The sequence below is a fragment of the Lissotriton vulgaris genome, chromosome 5 (genome assembly GCF_964263255.1).
Source record: "Lissotriton vulgaris chromosome 5, aLisVul1.2, whole genome shotgun sequence".
In the NCBI taxonomy this organism is placed as follows: Eukaryota; Metazoa; Chordata; class Amphibia; order Caudata; family Salamandridae; genus Lissotriton; species Lissotriton vulgaris.
The window spans coordinates 641,594,252-641,609,151 of record NC_141693.1 but is presented as its reverse complement, the minus strand read 5'-3'; the positions used below and the strand labels follow the sequence as shown (position 1 = coordinate 641,609,151).

Sequence of the window (14,900 nt, the reverse complement as noted above, 5' to 3'; positions counted from 1 at the left end):
TATGATTAGTAGGCTAAGAGGGATTCCCATAATCATAGTTAAACAAGTGCCCATTGAAAATGAATAAATATATAAAATACACCTTCAAAGATAGAAAACCGGTAGAAATTAAGCCTTAAGGTATCACACTCACTCGTGCTTATTTAGGAGAAGTGCCCCTTAGGCTCGTGGCAGGGGGAATTCTTCACGCCAGGAGCATCTAGAAAAAGAGGGAGAGACAGGGTCAAATAACAGCGTGATTTATCTGATTCGAGTCTCTCTCAAAAAGATACAAGTCGCACGTGAAGAAACGAGCAGTACACGATGTAAAAAGAAACCAGTACAACTCGTCGTTGGACTTACTGTCGTCCCGGCGACTACCCTCCTGTAAACCTAACGTGTCCACATCCACGGCCTGAATACAACGGAGCCGGGGAAAACGCTAGTTTTTGTTAATGCGTGATCGGCGTTGGTTGCGATCACGTGACCGTCACTCAGTTCTAAATGCTTAAAGGGGCCAAGCTGTTTTACACGTTAAGGTAATACGTGTATACAGCACCTTTCTTCATTGAATAGAAAACTTTATCAATGTGACAATTTATTATAGAATGAGGCCATAGAAAAAGTAGATATGCCCATCGTTCTGGATTCATGCACACATAAAATGCAACACAAACCTGAACGAACACAGACAGAAAATACTTATCATCATTTACTAGTGAGCACAATGTATTTAAAGTGAACATATTCGGACAACCAGGTGAGGTGTCTATTAGAGCGAAAGGACATAGTTAATAAAAAAACCTTTAATTGGTGGTTTTTGCTCTGACTGCTCGATCCAATCATTGGTATTAAATGTCGTTCGTGGGAACCCCCCATGTTAAATACAGCAGGAAGATCATAGTTTGGATATGTCAAGAGAAGTGGGTGTGTGTAGAGATCACACTTACAGTGAGCCATCTGAGACAGAGAAAGTTCACATTCATGAGTCTTATCAACCTAAAGTTAGAAAGTGTATAATAGTGGTAGCTGTCATTCAGCGATGGTAAAACCGAATGGCAGACATGTCCATCATATCACATCACATTATCTTTTTTTCTTTTTTTCATTAAGGGATGAAATGGACAACACTTTGAGACCAGAGTAGATTTATGTGGAAGTACTGGTGGAACATTTATCGTCGCATTACTGAGCCCCAGGGTATAGCATCATTAAGTCCCTGTGTATGTGTGGAAAGACGGTAAATCCATCTTTGTTCTTTCTCAAAGAGGCTACTTTCACTACTCTGACTGAGTTGCTCTATCACTGTCCATCTGATATCGTTAGGACAGTGGCCAAATTCCAGAAAGTGAGCAGTTAATTTTGTAGTGCTCTTATGGCACCTCACATTGCTGCGATGTTCCCCGATACGCATTTTTATTTTTCTCGTCGTCATCCCTACATATCTAAGATTGCAGGGACAACTGACGAGATAAATAACATTACTTGAATTGCAGTTCGTATGTCCTCTGAGATGCCAGAGTTTGCCATCCTCTAAGATAAGTGTCTTAGTTGCAGTGGTAAGGTGGCAAACGCTGCACCCTCCGCATGGGACATGGCCGATCGGCATCTGAACCGTCACTGCATGGGCCAGCATGGGCTCCTAATAGTTTTGATGGCAGAGTAAACGCCGACAATGATCAGAATGATGCCAGGCACGCACAGAAGAAAGAAATCATCTTCTACTGGTCCATAATTCGTGACATGAGTGAAATTATATGCTCGACCACAGGAGCATTGCCCAAAACTATTAGGAGCCCATGTTGGCCCACGCAGTGACGGTTCAGACGCCGACCGTTGCATTAATGTGCTCACATTTCGTATCTATCCTGACGAAGACCCCAACATGAGGCAAGAGTAACCCTTACACACATACAGGGGTCGAAACGTAGACTACACCAACCCAGCACACCATAGGACTCAACGCAATGGATTTGTCTAGCCTATTTGTGATGTGACTAGGGAACCTATGTACTAGCTTTAGTGTAAAGGCTTACTGATTTTAATGTGATGCTATCAATGTCACACCACCTTTACCCAGTCCCTCACAAACCCAATCACATCCCATCCTTCCTTCACTGAGAGCATCATCGCTGTAATAATTTGAAAATTACGCTTATAAACTTTGAAGATAAAAAGTTACTTCTGTGATGTAGTAATTCATAACTTACACGATTGTAAGAATAAATGGATTCAGACTTTGAATATTGCAATCTTTATTGTTCACCTTGTTTATCAATGAATAATGATACATGTACGTGGTGAACGGCTTTATGGAATAAGACAGAATATCTATAAATAATTGCGCAAACTCGGACCATTTCCCCTGTACCTACTTACTAACCCAGGTCCATGAGTTTTTAGGGTGCACCCCGTTAAAACTCAATACTGGAATGGCAGTAGGCAGCGGCGGCGGGGGGGACCGATGTCGGCAGTCCGGTAGCCCAGGGAGGATATTGGTAGCGGGTAGGTGGCCCCAAACAGGTCCTCAAGTCAAAGATTTTAGTGTTCAGCCCGAAAGTCAGCGGTGCTCCTGCTCTGCAGGAACTGAGGTGGACTTTTAAACCCCGCCTGGCGCGAAAGCAACGTGTGTGTCTTCTCGACGCTGGGGCACCTGGGGGATGTAGTCCCCCCTCAGCGGCCACTCTCTCGAATGGCAGTAGGCAGCGGCAGCGGGGGGGACTGATGTTGGAAGTATGGTAGCCAGGGAGGATGACGGTAGTGGGTAGGTGACCTCAAACAGTTCCTCAAGTCAAAGATTTTAGTGTTCAGCCCAAAGTCTGCGGTTGTTCATCGAAATATAGCCTATTTTTGTAAATTGGTATGGGATTGTTTGGTGTCTTACTTGTTTAATGCATTGGTGTTTCTAAATGCTTTACACTCCTGTATAAGTTAGACCTGACTGCCCACTGCCAGCTACCAAGGTTTCAGCAAGGGACTCATTCATTGAGACCTTTACTGGACCTCACACTGCACTAATAGCATTATTGCTGGTGGTAGGTGCATACTTAACCCTTTCCAATAACCCGCATTCCAACAAGTGCTAAATGCTGGGTTACAGTCCTTCCATAATGCGGTGCCATCTTGCTTATTTTCAATGTTATTATACCTAATTACACTGCAGAAAATTAGACAATTTATGTCAATCCCTACTCTTGACTGCTTGCCGGTGATATGTACATCTCTGGTCGAGAAGGACCTACAACAGCTCTTTGGGTGTTATCAAATCTTAACAGAGGCAGTAGAAGACCATTATAAAAGGGGTGCAATGTAATACTTAAGTGAGATTTATTATGCCACGCAGAACCTCCTTGCATGAAATATTTCTCTTTTTCGCTTCTCTCTACATGTGCTGCATTCCAAAGCACACGTAGAAGGAGGAAAAATCCTCCAATGGTTATTTTTTGCATGAAGGTTTCCCTTTCTGCACAAAAACAATCCTTCCTGCAAAATAGGCTCCCTTGCACCATGATGCTAGTGTGCCATCTTTGGCTCTAGACTGCAATGAGTGCACCAGCACAGAGAGAGAGAGCCTTGCCTAGCTTAGTATATATCATTTAGGTTTGGTGTCACCCTTGTGACTCCTTGTGTGGATTAAAGGTGGTGCAAAACATTGATAACTAAGGGCTGCAGTTCTTGAAAGGCAGACTAGAAGCCTATGTCTGCCAATTGCCCCGTGATATGACATTTTCTGAATGAGGTGTTTAATAGAATTGCATTTGAAACAAGTTTTTTGGTTTGTTTTGATGTTGTATTGATTATTATGGGAGTGAATACTGAGACCAGGCTTGTCTTTTTTTTAACTTTAATTGCACATTTATATTTAGTTTGGCAGTGAAAGAGTACCACCTAGGAGCATAAGATGAGTCACCAAGACTAAAAAATCAATTCCTGAATAAAAAATAATTAAATGATAAATATCAAATATTTTAAGCTTTTTTGTTGGACTTGGCCTTTCCTACATCTTCATATTCAAATTTGCGGAGCATAAGACAAGTGCTTGTGCTTTCTCCTCTAAACATGGTAACATTGGCTAATACCCAATTGGCATATTTAATTTACGTATATATCCCAACTAAAGTACCAATACATGTGTCCAGAGCCTGCAAATGAAATACTACTAATGGGTCTGCAGCACTAATAGTGCCACACACTAAAGTAGCAATTTAAACATGTCTCAGGCCTGCCACTGCAGAACCTGTCTGTGCAGCTTTAAACTGCCATTTCAACCTGGCAAAGTAAACCATTTGCCAGAACCAAGCCTTCCTTTTTGATACATATAAGTCACCCCAATGGTAGGACCTGGACAGCCAAGAGGACAGGGTGCAATGTATTTGAAAAGTAGGGTATGTACATTTACGTTTTACATGTTCTGGTGGTGACACATTCTTACATTTGTTTTTCACTAATGCAAGGCCTATCACTTCCATAGGATGACATTGGGGTTGCCTTGTTATATTTTACAATTATAATTTCCAAATGATAAGAGATCAACGGTTGATGTTTGGTGTCTCTGAAATCACAATTGAAAATCCTAACTTATGCTGAAGTCAGATTGTAGATTGCAATTCTGAAAATGCCGCTTTTATAAAGTTACGATTTACAAAAAGGGGGTGGTGATGAACAGAGTGTCTGAGTTAAACAGACCACTCTTACCCAGTCCAAAGATCAGGGCTTGATCCATCACCGTTATTTATCTCACTGCCCCATCCCAGCTCAGAACCTGGCTATATGCAAATCAGTCTGTCCCTGGCCCGGTGCATCATGGGAACAGGGCAGACTAAACTACCAAGCTTTTATAAAGTTGGCTTTTACTTGCCTTAGCCACTTGATGCTTGCAGCATGTCTCTGGTCACATGAGTGGGTGTAGTTGGCAGTAGTGCATGGTGCATTCTTTCTAGACAGCCACACACAATGGGAGCTTAGATGTGACTGGATGGGCCTTTACTGGCAGGATAGGAGGGAGGAGCTGGGCACAGCCTCACTTGCACCTGAATGGGCTGTGTCCTGTCTCCACACAAAGGGCAGCATACCCCTTGTGGTTAGTCTCGAGCCATGACAGTGAAGGCAAGGCATCTGTATACTTCAAAGGCCTCTCGAAGCAGCTTCTACTCACTTCAAAGCACAACTGTTTATAAATACTGGACCTCTGACACCATCTCTTGAGTACACTTCTGGACTTGTGGATACTCTGCCAGGAAGGAGGACTGCTATGCTGCTGAAGGACTGCCACTCTGCTGGACTGCACTCTCCTGGACTCCTGCTTTGCTATGCAGGCCTGCTGTCTGTCGCCCTCCTGCCTGGGTGAGAAGGGCTGGACCTGCATCTCTTGAACTCATAAGCCAGAGGGACTCCAAGGGCTAGCTGGCTGGCCTCCTGATCGGACGTTGCAAGGACCTAGCATGCTTCCAACAACCTTGCATCAACACCTAGACTCTGCCCTCTATGAGTCTACCCTTCCAAGTGGTGCCACCCCGTTTCTGGACCTTTGGAAGTGGGCTTAAGGTGCTTTGCTGCCTCTTTGGATCTAGAGGAACCAATGCAGCTCCTTTGCTGCACAACACAACCCAGAGTAGAGCTGATGCATATTTGCTGCTTGGTGGATTGACCAGTTTCAAAGACTTGCACCACCTTCGTAACCACCACTTTGCGATGCGATGCAGGCTTTCGCATCCCTTGTCGACGGCGGTCTCAATGATGATGCTGAACTCCGCATCACAGTCTCACAGCTCTTCGGTGCCAAGTTCAAGTTCAAAACAACTTTATTTCGATTCATAACGAATCATAAAAACGCACATAGACACAAAATGCATAATTATGGGGTACGGTTACATAAAATTGTTGTCACTGTTAAAATTGAACAATTAAAATATTTACAGATTTTAAAAGATACAGCAATTTTTCAATGGTTCCATAAGTAGTCGCCAATGCTGTTATATTATCTATTTCCGGAACGTTTTTTGAGGTGAAAAGCAGCTACCAAGAAATTTGCGACACTGAACATTGTTAGTGGTGAATCTAACTTTTTTAAATAAAATAGAGCAGGCTTGGCTTGGACAAACCCCTTGTTTTTAAACAGCGGAACAATGTACTTTTTCCTGGGCAGGGCATATATGCTGCAAAAGAACATAAAATGTATAGTGTCCTGCAGAGAAAAACTATCACATTTGCAGACCGATAAATCCTCAGGCTTAGCCCACACCTTAGAGTCATTTAACAGGAAGTGAATCTGGTTAAGTCTTAGTTTGGTTAATAACCAGCGGTGTAACGGGATTGACACTACTGTTAAATAGGGTTCAATGGCCAGTGTAGTTTTAGAAGTGTAGTGCTCCCTCACAGTGGGTTTCACAAGCTCACAGCTCTCTCGCTCTATTTCTCTCATTTTAATAAAGGTCGCTTTGAACCATTCCAGGTCATCTTTAACAATGCAGTCCGGTTCGTAGAAAAGATCTGGACGGCCCAGGGAACTTAGAGTATTTTTAATGTATGCAAGCCACTGGACGTTTTTCATATTGTCCAAGAGTAAGCAGTCCCTCATGATTGTGTGGTTCAGGGTTAAGTTAGAGTTCAGCCACGTTTTTAACCACATCAAAATTGGGGACTGTTTGATAATGTCAGCGAATTGCCCCAAGTGCATGCCACATAATTGACATCGGACAGTACATCGCAGGCCCCATCGGCGGGATCCTTGATGTCATTGCAATAGAACCTTACTCCGCCACCACGCCACATCTTGGAACTGATGCATCACCTCGGCTGTGCGACGCATCTTAGCCATGGTTCCATGCAATGCTTCGCAAACCAAAATTGAAGGTACTTTTTTTCAGTTGGCCTAACTGGGTCCCTGTAGCTGGCACCCACTCAATCGCAGTCTGCTTGAACTTGTGACTTTGTCCTGGTCTAGCAGGAACAGGTATTCACCGGGGGCATTTTTCACCTTTTGGTGCTATTTTCTTCAAAACTTTAATATTCAATAACTCCAGTTCTACTAATTGGATGTTTGTTTTGGTGGGTTTATTTTATTTATTAAAAATCACTCTATTTTTCTAATATTGTTGCAAGCTTCTTTTGTGGTGGGTTTTCACTGGGTTACTGTTTAAGGTGTTGCACAAATACTTTGCACATTGCCTCTGAGTTTAGCCTGACTGTTCTGTGCCCGGTTACCCGAGGGTTGTCTACAGGTTAATTTAGGGTTGCTAGTGACTTCACCGTGAGGAGTATTGTGGTTGCTGCTTGAGAAGGGTTTCAACCCCCCTCAACCAACAACCCAATTTCTTGCATTTTTGTAGTATGATTGCATTTTATATCACCACATTTAAAAAGAATAAGAGCTGTCAGCATTAAGTTCACAGGCAAAGGCACAACTAAACGGAACAATACAGAGAGCGTTTTTTTCTTTCACGAGTTTGTGTTACTCGAATAAATAAAATGGAAGGAGCCAGAAGTGTGTCGAGAGTAAGTTGCACCTATTAACAGAAAAATTGTTTGGGCCAATCAAACAGACCCGCTCTTGTTCAACGGGGAATAGCTTATTTGGTACGTACTGCGGATGTGTGTTTTTTCCGAACCCATTCAGAGGACTACAAGACCTTGTGTCTTGCTGGTATTGTTCAATATGTTTTATGCAATGCATGTGTTCAATTACTTAAGTTTCCCGAATGTGTTAAAACCACTTAAGTGCTTGAATTCATAATAGGCTTTAAAATTGTTTACCAATTCATTTGACCTTTAAAGCCTCACACTGCATTTCCCATTCTTCTCACTCACCTTGTCATAAAGGGCACGTGTTCACATCAGCACAACCTTCTGAAACTGGAAAACATTGACAGTGTTTTTTAGGTTTCGAACCTGGCGAGGGGCACCCAGTTTGAAAACTATTGTCTTCAGTATGGATGTCGGCCCCGCCTCTGCCTCTCATTGGCTAGCTCCATAAATGGAGGATAGCCATTGGGAGGCAGAGGCTGTCAATTGCGCTTTCTCTCGAAAACGCGATTCGGGGGCGTTTCTGGTGCTTTTTTTAAGCCCCGCCCCTTTGTCCCGGGCCGCGCTGCGATTGGCTGCCGGCCCGGGACACCCCCGTGACGTCATTCCCGGGCCGCGCTGTGATTGGCTGCCGGCCCGGGACACCCCCGTGATGTCATTCCCCGGGCCGCGCTGTGATTGGCTGGCCAGCCCGGGACCTGACTTGTTTTTTACATGTTATGCATAACTCACCCCTTGGCGCGCATGTATAATGTACAATTGCATTGCTCTTAAATTTTTTTTTACATTTCCTGTTTTCCACCTATTTCCTCGTTCGTGCACATCCCAACCTATACGAGTCAACACAAGGAAACTCTTACAGAGATCCAAAACATCAGGAGAATACATTTAAGTGTACGAAAGAAATAAAATGGTTACTTTTGCTGAAAAAATTGGAATTTAAAAACTAAATTGGAGCGCTGGTTTTAAATATTATTTTCTGTTACTCTAGATGTTATGCAGCTGCATTGTGTCCACGCACTTTTATCTCCGCTGCAACAGCTGGGGAGTGGGTGTAGCCTTGGGGTTTAGAGCTACCGACTTTGGACCAGAGGAACCGGATCGAATCCCAGTGTCAGCTCAGCATCCTGTATAAATAACAAATGTGTCCTTGTGTAACGTAACTGCTATTCATGTGAACCGCTCCAATATCTTCGGGTTGATTTCGGTATATAAATCTGCAAAAAAATAAATACAGCTGAACACCCAATTTACAAGTGGCCTCAAAGACTCTTGCGTTTCAATCCCGTTTCTAAAGCACTTCGGGCGGACATTCGGTAGCGCCGGAAGGGACATCACCCAGGAAGTAACGTCACCTACCTGTGCAGACATTTTTAGGAACACCCAAGGATCGAAAAGGTACACGAAATAGGAGAATGGATGCTCTTCTTTGCCCGTTTCAAATGCATTATTCAGCAACTCTCAACTTAAAGATCTAGCATTCAGACCCTGTTTCCGAATTGCTTTGAGGTAAATTCGTGGTCAGCGAAATCAGATTGTTTTCAGAAATGGCAGGCACCCGGTAACTAATTGAGGGGGTATTGGGTATTTTTCAGTCTGGCATTACATCTCGTATAAACTGTTATTTCAATCTGCAGCAGTCTCCTTCATCGTTTAATTGTGGCCTGACTCGGAGTATGCATTTGGAGAAAAGCACAATTACGTTGTATTTTACGTAACTAGTCCGCTCTGTCATTTTTATTATGATGGCTTTCATTATCTTCAGCCTGCAGAATCCGCCCTTTTTTGGGGTCGTGTTTATAAGATGATGCGCCTTGAGGCAGACAGGCGTACGGTAAATAAATACTTCGTGTTATTTCTTGTTTATTAGGATGACAGGTGGCTTTGTCCTGGACTCTTTACTACGGTATGCAGTGAGCAATTTATGCAGTGAGTCATTGTCTTTAGTGTTCTGTATATCATGTACTGCATTTAACATTTACAGTGTGAACGGAAGTGCATATATACTGTTTGGTGCAGTAGAAATTCAGCCATTATTTAGTATAATACGCAGCACAATATACGTAGGCGATATTTACTGTAGAATGCCTGGCGGGTAATATTTTTTGCAGCATGCACTGGAGTATATTTACTCCACTATACCCTGCAGCCAGTATTTACTAAAGTATACATTCGATTATATTTACGCCATGTAGTACAATATGCCGTGCAGTCAAAATATTCCACAGCACACATTGCAGAATCTTTACAGTATTTACTACATTATGCACTACAGTGCATATTTACCACCCTTTGCAATGAAGTCCATGGTGGCTCGGGGACTTATAAAAGATGGGGTATAACGGTTCTGGAATTGGACTTCGAGAGCCTATAATTGGAGGCCAAGATGTGCAAATGAATGGGGGTGGTTTCACAAAGTGCGTAGTCCTGAAAATCGGCGCCTGACAGTTAACTTACACTTAATTAAAAAAAAGAATTCTTCCATGATGACATTGGTAAACAAGGACAAAATGTGATAGCAAGTTTGTTCTAGCTTACTTAATTGGTCACAAACAGTTGGCATTCTAAAACACCTCATAGGGTCAAGACGCCTGCTGCAAAGATCTTTGTGTGCCCAGCAATTTTAAGGGGATTTTAATAACGGTAAGATAAATCTGTTGGTTAATGCAGCTCCGGGAGAGTTTAGTGCTTTTTCCAGTCGCTTATTTGACTCCTGAAGTTGCATAAAGGATTAATGCCTGCTGCAAAGCACAATGTGTAACATGCAGAACACAAATTTGTATTTTATCTAGATAGGTAAGTGGGGTACCGCTTTTGACACACATTTTTGTGTCATTTCCAGTTTTTAAGTTGCAGTCCTTCTAATGTAGCACAGTGTGCTATGAACCGACATCAAGGAGCTGCATGCAAACTACAAATAATTGGTTTGGGTCCTTATTGTTTTTGTCTCAAGCTTTTGTTCTTTGAAGATTGCAAAGAAGGGTTGCTTTGTTTAGTAATAAAGTCTTGTTAGTACAGACCACCCTAAACATTGCGTTGCATTTTTTGTCCTAACTTTGTGTTTCTCCTGCCCATGCCCTTTTAACGTATTAGACCCTCCAGGATATTGCAACATAGACCAGGAAATTTTGCAGCACAATATCTGAAAATGATCAGCACAATATTGAGCTTTTATTAGCATTTTTGCACCACCTTATTTATTTACCTCAATAATGGTGGGATTCCAGTTAGATTGTAAATTGTTATGCGGATGGTTGAGGTGATACACTGCTACCGGAACTGACAGGTTGATGTTACCGGTTTTGTTTCCCATAAACAACATGGATGTCTCTATTATACTTACTAGATGATAGAAGGACCAGTTAGCTGTGCAACAACTAGGATGGTGATTTGTAGGTAGAATATAACTCTTATAGCGCTTTAGTAATGGTTGTAACTTCTACTTGGTTGGTGACGGATTACCCACAGATCTGCAGTGGCTCTTCCAAGGTGCATTGAGGGTTTGTTTGATAACCAGATGGTTTGTAGCATCGGGTGCTCCCTCATCTGCTAAAATACGCCTGTGCAAGGTGTTAGCTATTATTGGTGTGGATGGGATGGTTTGTAAGGCAGCTAGTGGTGGTGTCTGTATGGTTGCTGTGTGAAGATTCTGTTGCTTATGCATGGTGCTTATTCCTGGTTTTCTTACTAGGCCTTCACCAAGTTGTCGTTGCTACTTGGTGGCCTGCCTGATGTGAGCTAATCGATGCACTCACGTTTAGTGGTACATGTCTCTTAAAATAGTGGTCTTTAGGTTTCATCAACCCTGATTAGAAGATATGACAAGCGTCTTCTCTTTTTTTTTTTTCTTCGTTGGAGTGGTCTTCATGTTCGCCACTGTGGACTAGGGCATCACTCCCTTTTCTTCCTGGTACTTGGGTGGGATACTTAAATAGGCCAACTCGGCCTTAATATGGTTGAATGTCTTCGCTGTAGTGGATGGAGCACACTGTGAGCTAGTGCCCCTCCTCTCCCCCCTATATGGATGACAACTGTCTGATGTGATCTCATGCCATGTGCCTTCCTTCATCAGGGAGACAGTGAGTTGGAGCTATGCAGCAGCGAGCAGTGCTTAGAGAGGCAGGCAGGTCTCTGCAGCAGTGAGGAATTGCTTCTAGGAGCTTGGTTATGAGGTGTGGTGTGTAAGACCTCTTCTCTAGCACTTCACCTTCAATGACTTATTTGTCATAAAGATTCTCTGCGTGCCAGTGAACACCTTACTGGAGGCACTGAAAACAGGCACTTTGTGTGGCTAACTCTATAAATGCTTTACATTTTCCCAGTTAATTGCTGGGGCCCTAAAACACAGAAAATACCTATACAGGCACTGTATGCCAGCGGATCCAGAGGCTGGGGGCACTGTGTGTCTTGACACAGCAGCTTTTGGTCTGAAATGTGGTTTTAGGTTTCGACCTGGCCGTAGCACTGCGAAGCAGGGCTACGCCCAGGCGAAACGTTTGTTTACAATATGGGGGACTTGAATCCGCCCCTTCTTCCATTGGCTAGCTCCATAAATGGAGGCTAGCCATTGGAAGAGAGTGGCTGTCAATCACGCTTTCCCCGTGAAAACGCAATTCGGGGGTGTGTCTGTGTCTTTTTTTAAGTACCGCCCTCTCCTCTTCCCATTGGCTGGAATTTTACCTTCCAGCCAATGGGAAGGGGAGAGCGTGAAAAACACGCCCCGAATCTGCCGGCCGGGACACCCCGGTGACGTCATTCCCCGGGCCGCGCTGTGATTGGCTGCCGGCCCGGGACCTGACTTGTTTTTGTTAGTGACGGGTTTTAGGGTCATCCTTTGTATTTTTGTTTTTGCTTTGTTTGTGTCAGCCCCCCTACATTGTGGTGTCGGAATTTCAGAGCTAGTGTTATACCTGTATTTTCCCTTGCGTTTTGTGCTATTCATACTTGTTTTTCTGTTATATTTCAGTATGCCTCTTGGTAATGTAGTGGGGTCCGTACTGTTAGCATTATATTTTGTGCAGCGTATTCTTTCTCTGCTAATCTTAAAAGTGTTTGTCCTCACAGAGATGGCTGCATTTCCACCACTGTCCGCTGAAATCTCACTTCCTGTGCGCTTCCAGTCTACTGCCCGCCCAAATGCGCGTCACTTCTGCTCTGCCATCTTGTCCCTGTTGCAGTAGGGATTGCTGGAAAAGTTTGTGCTATGGGAGGTAGCGGGAAGCAAAGCGGGCTTGAGAGGCGCCAGCTGAGGAGGCACAGAGGGGAGCGACACCGTAGTAGGTGGCGTCCCGGTTGGCAAGGGGCGGAGATAAGAGAGGGTAGGGTTTTGAAGCACTGTCGGGATAAGGGGAGCCCCCCCAGGAAGAGGGGGGCAACCATAACGGTGTTGAAAGAGGAGCCATAGGGGAAAAGAGCGCAAGGGCTCCGAGGCTGTCAAGGTACGGAAAGTGGAGCTGCACGGACACCGTAGGGGTGAAAGGAAGGACCTCTAGAGACAGGGAGGAGCCACAGCAGAAATCAGTGCTCCTGTGAATAATTTTAGGGGAGCGCCGATGACGGGAGGGTAGGAAGAGGGAGGCGCCGCAGCTAACTCAGATAGACGGGGCACCTGAATGGTGTTTGTGTGTCAGAGTCAGCCAAGAGCGCTGCAGAGGCACCCCCAGTGCGTTGGTAGTAGAGCACAGGGTTCCTCGCCGATTAGGATAAGGGAATCATCCCTACCGAGGGAGATAACAGCGGACACGCCCAATCGAATTAGACGCCCCACAGTGATGAGGAACCATTCATTCATACATTCATTAAATAGTTAATGTCCTGTTAAAGATCATCTGCTACAGAGTGTGGTCACTTAGTTGGAAGATCTTCTATAGGTGAGACAGGCACCTCAAGGCAGAAAACGGTACTTAACTGTACACTAAACACTGCTGAGGGTTTTTTGCTGAAACAAGCCGACACAAGCCCGTTGTGCAGTTTGTGAAGCAAGTTATACTCAGCCGTGTAAAGTTAAGGATCCAGTCGTGTAGAAGATTTCCCCAATGGTACCAAAAAATCCCAGGCGACACCCGAGGGTGCTGTCAGTATTGGAAGACGCTTACAGTGGCCTATGGGCAGCATTAGATCACCGAAGGCACTTGTCATTCCATTATGTCTTTTATATTTAAAGTACAATTAAATACTTGCTCGGTATAAAGAGTGCCACTCGGGTGTAAACAGAACTCCGTGGCGCTACCTCAAGGGTTAGTAGGCTGAGGTAGTAGTTAAAAGCCTGATCTTCGTAAGCCATTCCGAGCGTGAGTTGACAGTGCTGCATTTCTGCAGCTACTGTTTGTTATCGAAGATCGTTCGTCTCTCGCTTACAGGAGAGCTGGAGGAAGGAGACACAAAGGATTATAAGTATCCCGCAGTTGTGCACATTAAGGAAAAGCAAAGGCTCAAACACGACGTGTGATTTAGCGCACGCTGTCTTCCTTTTCTTACAGTGCACAGCTGCGGGGCTGATTGGGGTCCATTGAAATAGTATTTGTGTTAATTGCAACGCAAATACTAATTCAAAGGACCACAATCAGCCCGCAGCTGTGCACTGTAAGAATCTCGCGCTGCTCGCATTTTAAAAGCGGCGGCGCGAACGGTATCACGGGAGTGCGCGCTAATTACAGCACACTGCGTGCTTAAGGTGACCTCTGAGCTCGCGCGCGCAGCTTCTTGGGAACAGTGGCGGTAACTATTTTTGAGTTTTCGCCTTCTCTCTCCTCGTGTGTAGAAGATGCACTGAGGATGATGGATTGCTTGACTGAGTTGTATTTTTGATTTCTGTTGTGTTGCTGGCGGGGTCAGGAGCTGCCCGCTGATGGTGTGGGGATGGCCGAGAAAGCGACTACTTTATCCCATCACTCTCAGCGGTTTGCTCTTCCTGTCCCTTTTTCCCTGAGTGCTCGTGGTGGTGTTGTTTCGAATCTGGGGAGTCATGATGCAGAATGAACCGACAGCAGGTCTGTGATGTGTGTTTGGCACACTGGAGAGTAAACCCAAGTTTATTAGTTGTTTTATGCCATATTCCATCACTACGCCACCCACCATGCTGTGCCATGCTTCAGTTTCTAATGTATCGGGGATTTCCACGGAGACCGGAGCTGGTGCAGAACCCAGGTTGGCATGTCCAGCGGGGCTGCACATACCAACCGATCGTATGTTTCTCATGACCAGTACGAGACTGCTTGTGTTTTTGAAGGTGAGGGTGGGGCCTTAATTCTGCGAGGTGGTATGTAGTATTGGGGCAGTGCGCCTTGTTTCAAGCACAAACACCGCAGCAGTGTACACACTGTGCATGGAGTATGTACAACATTGAATGTGTGTTCATGCAGACTGTGGCTCTGGTCTCCATACAACGTAAATGGTGCTAT

General features: G+C 44.4%; 1 pseudogene; it reads left to right on the top strand.

Annotated features, from left to right (window-relative positions):
• Nucleotides 1–13,782: 13,782 nt before the first annotated feature.
• On the top strand, nt 13,783–13,873 carry LOC147711355 (small nucleolar RNA U3; annotated as a pseudogene).
• Nucleotides 13,874–14,900: the final 1,027 nt, after the last annotated feature.